Source organism: Tasmannia lanceolata, unplaced genomic scaffold (genome assembly GCF_043159265.1).
Source record: "Tasmannia lanceolata isolate RefF3 unplaced genomic scaffold, GAP_Taslan_0.1 ptg000002l, whole genome shotgun sequence".
Taxonomy (NCBI): Eukaryota; Viridiplantae; Streptophyta; class Magnoliopsida; order Canellales; family Winteraceae; genus Tasmannia; species Tasmannia lanceolata.
Window position 1 is genome coordinate 25242122 of NW_027518679.1, and position 14035 is coordinate 25256156.

The 14035-nt window shown below is 37.3% G+C and overlaps 1 long non-coding RNA gene across 2 annotated transcripts; it reads left to right on the forward strand.

Moving 5' to 3' along the window:
• The first annotated feature begins 1305 nt into the window (after positions 1-1305).
• Positions 1306-13790, forward strand: LOC143883126 (uncharacterized). Of its 2 annotated transcripts, XR_013252336.1 has the most exons (4): positions 1306-1614; positions 10299-10338; positions 10504-10529; positions 13373-13790. It is a non-coding gene; the product is annotated as an uncharacterized LOC143883126 (long non-coding RNA). The 2 variants fall into 2 exon arrangements; XR_013252335.1 differs by lacking the exons at positions 10299-10338; positions 10504-10529.
• Positions 13791-14035: the final 245 nt, after the last annotated feature.

Here is a 14035-nt window from a genome sequence, read left to right on the forward strand (position 1 = left end):
ATCTGTATATTTTTTGTAAATTTCTATTATAGACTCTGTCAGTAAGGTCATGAATATTCTCTCTCTCTCTCTCTCTCTCTCTCTCTCTCTCTCTCTCTCTCTCTCATTTTATACATAATGAATTTACCTGGACCAACTGCGCAAAGTGTGCTTGTGCGCCTCTTCTTCCTTACTCCTTACCATGTCAAGTCTTTGTGTAATACCTCCGATCATAAGAAAAAGAAGGCGTTAAGAGACCCTCTACTTCATACGCCTTAAAGCTTAGCATTGAATGGGGTTATTTTGGGGTCCTCATACTCGTTATGCTTAGCATTGAATGGACTAGGTATTCACCTTATCAATTATCAAATCAATGATAGGTTCCGTTTTTGGCACATAAATTGGCATTTCTATTGGAAAATAGGGAGGGGTTTCCAAGTCCACGTCCAAGTACTCATCACTTCTTGGGATGTCTTAATTGCTATCTTTTTAGGTTCAGGTTTTGATCTCCAGTTCTTTTTTAATCCCAGGGCAACATCATTTTACAATGGACGGCAGAGTCGCCATCTACCTGATATCATTCTTAATACAGAAATTGGGCCTCTCTCTTTCATTTTGCATATGAGGAGCTACTACTAGAATTGCTTGTGCTTGCACGATGATTGAAGCATGGTTTACATATCTTGGAAAAGTTCTATAAGAAGATTGTTGATCAACAAAAGCTCTTTTCTAATTATTTGCAAATTTTCTTAGAAAGATCTCCTTAGAGTTTTTCTTATTATTATTTGGTCAAAAGAATACTTGCCTCACTGAAAAGCAGATAAAAAAAATTTCCAATACTACTTTTGGTGGGTAAGCTGGGATTGAACTCCTGACCTCTTGGTCAAAGGCCTTGACCACTGAACTGTGTTTTCATACATTAAAAAGATGCCAATTGGATCTAGGACGTTCCAATGAATTTTGTGGATATGTCCAAGTATGATTCCACAGGATTTTGGACCTTAGGATATGGATCCAAACCTGGTCCAACATATCCATCTGTTTTGCACAAATCGTGTCCAATTACGTTCGGATCCCGTGGATACATCGGGCCGTCGATGTCCACTAACACCCCTACTAAATATGAAGAAATGACATCCTAGAAGATAATGTCATACAGAATACAATGCCACGCGTCAATGCATGCCTATAATTTTGTAAGATATTGTTTGGCTGTCATATTTATTAGTGCCATGGGTCTTTCGCTCATAACATATTAGTACGCGTCTCATCAATGTATCGACAATTTTGAGGTCCTTTTTCCCATAAAACAAAGCTCCTTACCCTACCTCTACCGCTACCTCTACCTAAGCGTTTTCTACTTCTTTGGATAGCCGCCATGGCAAGGCCCAAAACCGAGCCTTTCTTGTTACCATGGTTTTTCGCTATCAAAACCATGGAAGTTGAGAAGCTATATATGGGAAGACCCTTTCATAAGAGGTTTTTGTAATGATCTGATTGGAGAGATGGTCCTTACCGGTCAACACTATGGAATGGGTGATATAGGAAAGCAAAGATGGGGATGTTGCAGAAGCTTGATTTCAGATGTTTCTTCAAACGTCTGATTGTCACATTTGGGAGCTGATCAATTTGAGGGTAATCACAAAACCTCTATCCATGATTTGCATACATGCACATATCTAGATCTTTGTCTGTATGCACATTCACATATGTGTGCATGTACGCGTAAGTTCAAAAAGGGATTTGCTTTGTAAGTCTATAATTTGTAAAATATACTACACTTACCCATTGTAAATAAGCTATAATCACATCAGTTCCCTATTAAGGCCCTGTTCGTTTGAGATTATTGCAACTGATTGTGATCCCAAAACCAATTATTGGACTCAGATTTATGTTTATTTTTTAATCCAATAATTGGTTTAGGACTCACAATCAGCTCGCATAATCTTAAACGAACAGCGCCTAATTGTGGAAATGTTTCGGTTGAAATGCTGCCCAAGCGGTTGGTTAGTGCTGGGTGTGTGAGGTCAGTGGCAGGTTCATAGACGTGCTAGTTCTAAAGAACAATTGAAATTCAATTCGAAGGGTCACCCAGGATTAGATTTCTTGCGAATGAGAAGAAGAGTGGAACATCACTTCTTTTGTTGGCTCTAATGGCTTTATTATTTTATTTTTTGAATGGTGGGAGTTTTATTTGAAAATGAGCAAGAGGACCCAGAAGGTTAACAGGACAAAGAAGACCAAAAGAACAAACAAAAACTACAAAGTCATGGAGGTAAGAAATTGAAGATATCTAACGAAAAGCGATGAATTACTCCTGCCCGAGTGAGACGATCAGCCTCTACCTTGTTGGAAATAATGGGTCAAATAGATTAGTTCAACAAAAGTAGTGATATATTTAATTGAAATGAAATAAAGAAAGGGTTACCTTTGATGATCCCGAATGTAAACTGCAAATCCGTAACCAAAGATCAAAGCATATATGTGAGAGATTGAGAAGAATTTAGTGGTAGAGGCACGTTACGGAATAACGCTACCCTTAAGATAGATTATCGCCCCCACCACGCTTGGTATGCAATCGGGTTCTCTTGCGACCTATCTCCAGGATACAACACCACTGTACTTGTCTTTGACGGTGTGCACGCACCGGCTCGGACCTTGCGAACACGATTTATGCCGAACAATTTGCCCAAAAGAAATCTTACAAATGCTTAAAGCTTGAAACTTGTAAAAATACAAGTATAAAAGAATGGATATAGAACAAGAGAAAAGAAGTTATGTTTTGTGCATATGTGTATGCACAAGAGGAATCACACGGATGAATTGTTGTATACACAAAGGAAGTATATATAGCCAACTATTCTTCCATCCCCAACGTCTCTCTCTTTATGGCAAAAAAGGTTACAAAAAAGAAACATTAAAAATATTAAAGAGTGAATAAATTAGCAATTCAAATTGTGCAAAACGTATATAATATTAAAGTATAATAAATGCTAGCAAACCGTTTGGGTTTTGATTCAAACGGTCAAGGCTTTTAAAGCTTTAAAAATATTAAAATATCCAACAATCCCCCACATGAATCAAAATTCAAATCAAATATATTAAATCAAATATGGGCAACTTTGAAATATCATGCAATGGGTGAAGATGTCTTGTGGACTTGAACCTCCACTTAGTGTTTATATATTTGAGTCTATTAAAGTTCTAAGTGAACTACGTCTTGAACTAAGAACCTTGAGTAATAGACCTTCATATATTACACACACAATATCGGCAATGTAACTGTGTTCTATCGGGGTAGCACATTTCGGCCATGCGCTGGTCCTGTTTCATGAGCGCTCTAGAGAACAAGCCTTAATTCTCATATGAAGCGGCCCCACTTCCACACTCATATAGGTGAGTCCATCAAGGGTACCTGTAACCACGCACCCCGCTTATAAACAGCTATAGACCCATTCAGAGCAAAGCTCTTCCTCCATATCGTTACAGTTAGTACTATTTACATCTTAGAGATAGGCCAAGAGAAGTCTTTCATTCTCTTGAAAATTTAAGTACAGTGCTTTCACCGATCACTCGAATAACTTGTTTTTCCCATTGAACCTACTTCTTGGGATCTCCAGTCATATAGGTTGGGTTGCCGTTATTGGTGATTCTATTTGATAGGCTTTAGCCCCATCCCTCTTGATGTTTCAGCCACTAGCTTTTTAGCTAGTCCTTTGGTCAGTGGATCTGCCAAGTTTCTCTCTGACCTTATAAAGTCAATTGCAATCACTCCATCTAGAAGCAATTGCCTCACATTATTATGCCTCAGACGTATGTGTCTGGATTTACCATTATATGTTCTACTCTTAGCCCTTGCTATTGTAGCTTGGCTATCACAATGAATAGATATAGCTGGAATTGGCTTGCACCATAGAGGAATATCTGCTAACAGATTCCTAATCCATTCCGCTTCTTCACCTACTTTATCTAAAGCAATAAATTCAGATTCCCTGGTGGAACGTGCTCTACAGGTCTGCTTGGTAGATTTCCAAGCGACAGCACCACCACCCAAAGTGAAAACATATCCACTTGTGGATTTAGTTTCTTCTGAATCTGAAATCTAATTTGCATCGCTATATCCTTCTAATACAGCGGGATAACAACCATAGTGGAGTCCAAACTCGATTGTGCCTTTCAAATATCTTAAAATCCTGATAAGTGCATCCCAATGATCTTGACTAGGCTTACTAGTGTATCTACTTAGCCTACCAACTGCGTAAGCTATATCTGGTCTAGTGCAATTCATTAGATACATTAAACTGCCTATAATTCTGGAGTATTCTAATCGGGATATACTTTTTCCAGTATTTTTCTTAAGTTTTGAACTAGGATCATATGGTACACTCAAGGGAGTACAATCAAATTTGTTAAATTTTCTAAGGATCTTTTCAACATAATGAGATTGTGTTAAAACAATCCCTTCTAAATTTCTAATTATCTTAATTCCTAAGATTACATCTGCCAATCCAAGATCTTTCATGTCAAAGTTTTCTGACAAAAGATTCTTGGTGTCATTTATAACATCTAGACTCGTACCAATGATTAACATATCATCGACATACAGGCAGATCAAAACTCCAGAATTACCTTCAAATCTACTGTATACACATTTATCAGAATCATTTATAGTAAAACCATTTGATAACACTACTTTATCAAATTTCTCATGCCATTGTTTTGGTGCTTGTTTTAAACTATAAATAGATTTTATAAGTTTACACACTTTACGTTCTTGACCTGGGACTACAAATCCCTCAGGTTGTTCCATGTAAATTTCTTCTTCTAATTCTCCATTTAGGAAAGCAGTTTTAACATCCATTTGATGGATTTCTAAGTTATAGATAACTGCTATAGCTATCAACATTCTTATTGTTGCAATCCTAGTTACAGGAGAATAGGTATTAAAAAAAATCTATCCCTTCTTTCTGTTTAAAACCTTTGGCTACTAATCTAGCCTTAAATTTTTCTATAGATCCATCGGTTCTAAGTTTCTTTTCAAAAATCCATTTACAACCTATTGGTTTGCACCCATGAGGTAAATCCGTTAACTCCCATGTGTTATTTGACATAATGGATTCTATTTCACTATTTATAGCTTCTTTCCAGAAGTTTACATCCAAAGAAGACATAGCTTCCTTAAAAGTAGATGGATCATCCTCCACCAAGAAGGTATAAAAGTCAGAGCCAAAGTTAGTAGCTTTCTTTGCTCTTAGACTTCTTCTAGGTTCTATCTCTAGGCTAGCTTCTTCTCTACCTCTTTTTCTTCCTTTAGGTTCTTGGTTTTTTATTTGAAGAATACCACGACTACTAGATGCAACTTCTGTTTGAGGTATTAGAGATTGACTTACACTAGTTTGTTTAAGAGGAAACACATCCTCAAAAAATTCTGCATCTCTAGACTCTAATATAGTGTTTACATCTATGGAATTATGTTCAGATTTTACCACCAGAAATCTATAAGCTGCACTATTTTGTGCATACCCTATGAATACACAATCCAATGTTTTAGATCCTAACTTTGTTTTCTTAGGGGGAGGTAAGCTTACTTTAGCTAAACACCCCCACACTTTAAGGTATTTAAGACTTGGTTTTCTACCTTTCCATAACTCGAATGGAGTTCCATTTTCATTTTTATAGGGTATTTTATTTAGTATATGACAAGCCGATAATAAGGCTTCCCCCCACATGTTAAGTGGTAGCCCTGAACTTGATAGCATGGCATTTAGCATGTCAATTAGAGTCCTATTTTTTCTTTTTGCAACTCCATTTTGTTGTGGAGAATAAGGTGCCGTCACCTCATGAATAATTCCATATTTTCTACAATATTCAGAAAATTCATTGGAGGTGTATTCACCACCTCGATCTGATCTAAGTATTTTAATTCTTTTTTCTAACTGATTTTCCACTTCAGTTTTATAGGTTATAAATTTTTCTAAAGCTTCATCTTTAGATTTAAGAAGATATACCATTGCAAATTTTGATTTATCATCTATGAAGGTAATAAAATATTTATTTCCTCCTCTAGTAATAGTATTCTTTAGGTCGCAAACATCACTATGTACTAGTCCTAGAATTTCTGAATTTCTTTCTACTGATTTAAATGGTTTTTTGCTAAATTTTGATTGAACACATATTTGACACTTTGGTTTTTGTTCAATAGAAACATTTGGAATCATACTTAAGTTCACCATTCTTTTTATAGATTGTGAATTTACATGTCCTAATCTACCATACCACATATCATACGATTCAATAATATAAGTAGAAAAATCAGAAATTTTATTGATTTCATTGGTGGATACATTGAGCTTGAATAAACCTCCACAAGCATAACCCTTTCCCACAAACATCCCACCCTTGGTGAGAATAAACTTATCAGATTCGAAGACGAGCTTGTAACCGTGTTTGTTCAACAAGTAGCCAGAAATTAAGTTCTTCCTGACTTCTGGAACATAGAGAACTTGGTGCAGTGTGAGAACCTTGCCGGAAGTGAGTTTGAGATCAACCTTCCCTTTCCCCATGACCTTAGCCGTTGAGGAGTTACCCATGAAAAGCATTTCGCTTTCATCTACTTGATGATAGGTGACGAACGCACTTCTGTCACAACAGACATGTATAGTGGCTCCAGTGTCTACCCACCAATCACTCACATTGAACACCATGTTCACTTCAGAGTCTACGGTTATAAGCTTCTTCACTTCGGTTCCGTGAATAACAGTTCCAAATTCCACCATATTGGCTTGAGGAGATGGTTTCGCTTGAGAGTTTCCGACATTTTGGGAAGTGTCTTTCCCCTTTCTATGTCGACATTGTCTAGCATAGTGTCCAAGTTTTCCGCAATTGAAACATCCCTCTTTCTTCTTATTTTTGTCTATCTTTTTGTTAATTTTGAAGTGGTTTCGGTTCTCCATCTTTTTCTTGTTTTGATGAGACCCAAAGTTTTTATTTGTTTTCTTCTCACTAGTTTCAACAAGATTAGCCTTAGAAAGGAGTTCCGATTCTTTGTCATTTTGATCACGATTCCTATGTTCTTCTTCCATTCGGAGTGTTACTAGGAGATCTTCTAAAGATAATTCCTCTTTTTTATGTTTAAGACTTTTTCCGAATTCCTTCCATGAAGGTGGAAGTTTATCAATAATGGCCGCCGAATGGAAACGGTCATCCATTTTGATTCCTTCCACTAGGATATCATTCAATAGGAGTTGGAATTCATGAACTTGTCCTAAGACGGGTTTTCCATCTACCATCTCAAATCTAAGATAGTTTCCAACTACATATTTTTTTACTCCGGCATCTTCGGTCTTATACTTTTTATCTAAAGCTTCCCACATTTCTTTGGCGGTCTTCATTCCACAATACACGTCATACAAGAAATTCGTCATGGCACTAAGTATATAACCACGACACAAAAAGTCATCATTTTCCCATTTTTGAGTAACCTTGGATTGAGCGGGCTCATGCTCTTCGGGACTAGGCTTGGGTGTGGTCAAGATATAGGCAATTTTAAGAGTTGAAAGCCAAAAGTATAAGCGTTGTTGCCAACGCTTGAAGTTCAATCCGTCAAACTTCTCGGGACGAGTGTAATCTTCATCGGCCATGTTGAACTAATCCAATAATCTATCTTAAGTTGTTGGAAATAATGGGTCAAATTGATTAGTTCAACAAAACTAGTGATATATTTAATTGAAATGAAATAAAGAAAGGGTTACCTTTGATGATCCCGAATGTAAACTGCAAATCCGTAACCAAAGATCAAAGCATATATGTGAGAGATTGAGAATAATTTAGTGGTAGAGGCACGTTACGGAATAACGCTACCCTTAAGATAGATTATCGCCCCCACCACGCTTGGTATGCAATCGGGTTCTCTTGCGACCTATCTCCAGGATACAACACCACTGTACTTGTCTTTGACGGTGTGCACGCACCGGCTCGGACCTTGCGAACACGATTTATGCCGAACAATTTGCCCAAAAGAAATCTTACAAATGCTTAAAGCTTGAAACTTGTAAAAATAGAATGGATATAGAACAAGAGAAAAGAAGTTATGTTTTGTGCATATGTGTATGCACAAGAGGAATCACACGGATGAATTGTTGTATACACAAAGGAAGTATATATAGCCAACTATTCTTCCATCCCCAACGTCTCTCTCTTTATGGCAAAAAAGGTTACAAAAAAGAAACATTAAAAATATTAAAGAGTGAATAAATTAGCAATTCAAATTGTGCAAAACGTATATAATATTAAAGTATAATAAATGCTAGCAAACCGTTTGGGTTTTGATTCAAACGGTCAAGGCTTTTAAAGCTTTAAAAATATTAAAATATCCAACATACCTTAGCCATTCACCGAGTGTGTTGGAACATAACTAGGTGGCCCTCCAAAAAGGAAAGAATCCCGTCAATCATCTCAGTGAAACTCCAAGGAGGCGAGAGCTGTTGGGGGTTCCACACAAAAGCAAGAGGCACAACAAGAGCCTCCTATCAAGCCATCTGATTACATCAAGCGAGTCTCCTTCTATTGTAATATTATTCCACTCCCCTCTAGTCTGTAATCTTGCCCCCCTGAAAAATAGTCATCAGAGTCCTTAAATCCAGTTGGACATGAGAAGGCCCAAATGGTTTCTCCAGCATCATCTCTAAGAATGCCCTCAATACTTGTCAAGCCAGGGTTCCCAAGGCCGGAGTTGTCGAAGTTTAATTTACTCCATCCATGGGCCGGAGTGATCCATCCGGGTGCAATCACCACCTCATAATCCTTACTAGCACAACTCTCCTTCCAAGAACGTTTTGGCAAATCCCATAATCCCACTATTTATCACGTTTTGGCAAATCATATCATATCATATCATATCTATCTATCAATATCTTGACATCTTCAGTATGTAAAGATGAATGTGGCAACTGTGGTGCTGCCACATGGCACCTCTACTATGCACGCAACTTCGACATATGTGAACGTTTGTATCCCCTTATTTTAAAAAGATAACTCACAGTTGTACCCTTTACAAAAATTATCATCGCAATTTAAAATATAGAAAATCACCTAATATCAGGGATGGCGTCTCTCTCTCTCTCTCTCCATCTAAACTGCTACTATGTTTACAACAAATCCGCTCCACTCCAAATCCATAATTAAAATATCTAGAAACGCCCATTTGCATTTAATTGGCAATTAGCTCAACACATAACCAGAGCGCTATTTTTATAATGAACGACCATTTCCATTTAATAATCAGCGTACTTACTAAAAACGCCTATTTCCAATTAATGGACAATTTTTCATATTTGCTAAAAATGCCAATTTGCCTTTAATTCGCATGTTTTGAGATGTGAGCTGTTAGGCCTAAAATCGGTAACAGATACGGCAGTGACGTAAGAGCTGAGCTGGAGGACCCGAGAAGCCGAAGTGAAGGAGCTGAGACTTGCACAAGAGCACACGAGGTCAGAAGACCAACCCGGAGTCGTTGCTCCGGACGGACCCTTCGACACTCAAGTCATTACGAGCAGGAGTGCATAGCCAAATTTTAAGAGTGGTAACTTAGAAGTTATTACCCCTTCACTCTGAGCCTTGAGAGGCTTTTTGTAGAAGGAGACCTGGGGTGGTTGGATTACCTACCCCAGGACAGGTGTCGGACCTTTTACGGGTTTAGGTTTACCTACTCTTAGGTAATTACCGGATTGCCCCTGGGCCGACGCTGGATTTGTGATAGGCCATCCTGGGGCCACGTGTCGACAGCTAATTAGTTGCTGTTTTTCATACCCCCATCATGAGCGTTTTTTGAGAATTAAGTAACGAAAGCAGGATTTGTAATGATTAACTCTTTGATTTCCCAACGTTCCCAAAAATCACCGTTTCGCATCCTTTTTAAGCCATTTAAACCTCATCTTTTTGTTCTAGATTCCATCATAGCATGCGGGGACGAACAATTTCTTGATTTTTGGCATTCCATCATAGCATGAGAGATTTATTTGGCTGCTGGTTTGGCAAATATAATGAAATTATCTTGATTTTTAACCTAATCATAATTCTTAGTGGCTTCTTTGAGTTGAAGCCACTCATGTGTATGAAGTTATTGCTGACATGAAACAATTTGTGGCTTTACAAAAATATTGAATTGAACTGATAATCTCAGTTCGGGTTTGTGGCTTTTCCTGGTCTATGATGGATTGTCGTTGCAGTTGGTTTTTTATGAGTTCTTTTCTTTATGAAATTATACATTGTTCTTTGTGAGTCTCATTTTTTTTTTTCGTTTTTTTGGATGTGAGTTGCAGATGAGGAGGATCTCTCTCTGACAAATTATCATGGATATTGGTATGTGCTTAAGTAATAATAAGGTCCTTAGGTTTTGCTCTGTTATCTATTAAATTTTTATTTTTTATTTTTATTTTTTGTTTCTTATCATTATGGAGGTTTTGAAACTGATGTTGGTTGCAGTGGATATTATTTTATTTATTTTCTTTTCCTGGTTTATGACAGGTTGTTGTTGGGTTGTGCAATATCAGGTGCTAAAATTCCAATGCCATTTTGTTTTCCCTTTATGAAGTTATATAGAGGGAGTGAGAAGAGAGAAGTGAAAATTCTTTCATTTTTAATTGGGTGGATTCCATTTAGATTTTGTGAATTGTTTCTTCCTCGCTTTATTTGGCTTAATGATTGATGCGTGTCGCGATGAACTTCTGTTAGTACTGCGACTTCCATGTTGATATGGTGAGCGTTTGAACCCAATACATATATCTTACTACCTTTTCATATTCGTATTTCACGTGGGACTTCGCAGCATCTACTCCTCCCTATAACCGAAATCTCAATGTCTCTTCGCCTTCCTAAAATTAAACGCACGGAAGCCGAACCGTTCACACAGCTGCTATGTTCTCATTTAGTTGTTCTTACGCTAAAATTAGAGGTAGGGGGTGAACATAGCCTTTCATTTTCTTTTCTATTTTGATTTTTTTTCATTTTCTTCTATATTTATGTCTTTGTTGTTGTTGCTTTGTGTTCTACATTTCAGTAAGAATTTGGGTTATTTGTTTACGTCTTCATGTTTCATAATTTTAGGGTTTAGATTATATTGTTAACAGTGTCATATTTTTGTTATTTTTCTCTCCATTGGATTTAGGGTTATGGTTTTTTTTATGTTACAATTTATTTCTGATGGAATTAGGTTTTCCGTGTTATTGTCAGATTATTCTGGAATTTTCTATACCCTTCTCTGTCTTTGTATCTAATAGTTTTCCAGGGTCCTCACTCCCTCTAAAGTATTCAATTTCTTGACTGATGGGTTGAGAGATTTGAATCAATTTCTTCAATTTGATGAATAAGCCAAAAAAACAAATTATAGGAGGTCTCAAATATTTCTTTTCTATCTGTTTTTTTTTTTTTTAAATTTCTAAAACTTTGTGGTTTTTGTCGCCCTGTGCATCTAACGGGTCTGCAACTGGTACTCATAAAACCAACTATGATTCAAATCCGTTAGCCCGTCCTCCCACACCATGCACGAGTCTGTAGTGATTCTAGCACTCCCCCTCACTATCTATTGGCACGCCAAGTAATTCCTTTCTAAACTTTGCAACTTATTGTAGCTCTGTCATTCGAAAGCAATAAGGGCTACGATCACATGAACTATCATAACTTTGGCTATTGGACTGTACGTCATATTCAAGCCCGTACTTCTCCAAGAACTTCCGAGCAACAAATCTCGCCTTGAACCTCTCTACCGATCCATCCGCTTTGATCTTTTACCGTGTAGACCCACTTACATGAAATAAGTGAAACTCTAGCAGGGAGTGGAACTATATTCCATGTTTCATTCTGCTTCAAGGCTAGAATATTTTATGGTCATGTTTTCTGTATTCTTGCATTGATTCATTCCCATGGAAAGATCTATATATTTTTGTAAATTTCTATTGCAGAATCTGGTTTTGATTGCGAGTTCTTTTTTAATCCCAAAACAAGAGCATTTTATAATGGATAGTAGAGTCGCCATCTATCTTGTAATATTGAGGAGGCCTAATTTTTGAAGTGCTGCAAGGTGGAAAAAAATGTGATATAAAGCCATCCCTCTTTTTGAAGGGCTGGGTTGAATCCAGGGCATTGACTATGGGCAGGAATCCTTTTTACCAATGGTGTGACCATAATAATTAAGATAAAAAGAGCTAATTCATAACCCTTTGTCATAATGAAAATCTCAAATTGAGAGTAATTAGTAATTACTTTTTACTCATAGTTAAATTGAGATTAAGAAACCCTAGTGTGTGTTTATATAAACATATCTAGAGTTTCTCTTTTGCAACAAGTGAGAAAACACTAACCTCTTCTTCTTCTCTTTTCTAAGCACCTACGTGCATATCTTCGATCTTGGGATGAAAACACTAACAAGGAAATGATATATCCGCCCCCTTTTCTTCCCGGGGCCACCTCCTTGATTGATGTACTCATCCACCTTCTGGTTGCCACGTGTAAGGTCAAGATTGATGGAGTACTAAACAATTGTGTTCCCGAGGAATACTAAACCATTTTACATTTTTTTACTGAAAAGTAATACGCTCTCAAACCCTTGCTCTCATTCCCAACACCGACACAAGGAAAAGTTCTAAAAAGGGGAACAAAGGCAACTGAAACGCGAAACATGCTTGAATTGCCACATTGAAGGTGATCAATTTCCTTTAGCCACAACCACCTTTAAATTTGCCACGCCTTGACCCCACTGAGCAAATATTGTCCAGTTCTCGGTCTTTCAACCTCTCCGGTCTTGATTTCCAGCAGTGCTAACCATCAACCTCCCTCTTTTGATTTCCAGCAGTACTAACCATGCCCAACCCACTCCGCGGGGCCCGCCCCTTGAGATGCGCATCTACTACACACAGGGAGAAGGAGGGTTCACATATAAAGCCTAGAAATTGCCACATTGTGTTTGGGGCACACCCATCTCTCAGGCTCTTTGTTTCAATTTATGATCAAGTCATGTTCTTCACATACCAAGCGGATGATTTTCGACATATATTTGGTCAAATAATTAACATTCTACCCTAATATAATGACATGGAATTCATATCTATGATTTTCTCGATGTCTAAATATACCTCAAGTTCACTAGTTCCTGAACACCCGACTCTAACGCGCCCGCCTAGTTTGTTTTGTATTTCGAGAGCCGATTGTGAATCCAAAACTAATTATTGGACTTAAAATCAAAGGTAATTTTGAGTTCAACAACTAGTTTTCGACTCACAATCAGATCTCAAAATTTAAAACAAACAGGGCATGAGTAATTAATTTTATGGGAGTATGGATTTTCCCATTATCCATCTCATGTTTAACCTTGTAATAGATTCAACTGAACAATTCGCAGTTTCTGTTGGTTATCCCGGTTGAGTTTTTCTGGTGGATCATGATAATCCTCGCCGGTTCAGCATCAGCTTGTTTCGTTGCTTTGAATATAATGACCTACTTGGAGGGGAGCGATCTAACAGTGGTGTTCATTAGCTCCTTGGTGTTGCAATTTACTTTGGAAATTTTCATCAAGATCTACTTCTTCCCTTAAGTATGTCTGAACAAGGTGTCTCTATATGCCTGCTGTACAGTTTAAACGCGTGGACATGTAAAAGTGAGTTTCTGATTGTCATGTTTTCTGTATTCTTGCATTGATTCACTCCAATGTTGTATGTTTTTGTAAATTTCTATTGCAGAATCTGGTTTTGATTGCGAGTTCCATTGTTTGGTTTAAATATGAAAATAAAATAAAATTGAACAAGCGCGGTTCATATGTATCTTGCCCCTACTGGGGTTGTTCTCTCTTTTTTCTTATATCTCTTGTTTCATTATTGAGACCCCCTCGGCCTCTTTCTTTTAATGAAATTTATTCTTACCATTCAAAAAAAAGAAAAGAAATTGAACTAGCGCGGTTCAAGTTTTATTCAAAGAATCAGAACGACCTTCAATTTATGAACTTGTTCAGGTAGAGCTCTGAAAATGCTAGAAGAACATCAATTGGAATTCCATTTGGTCCTGAGCA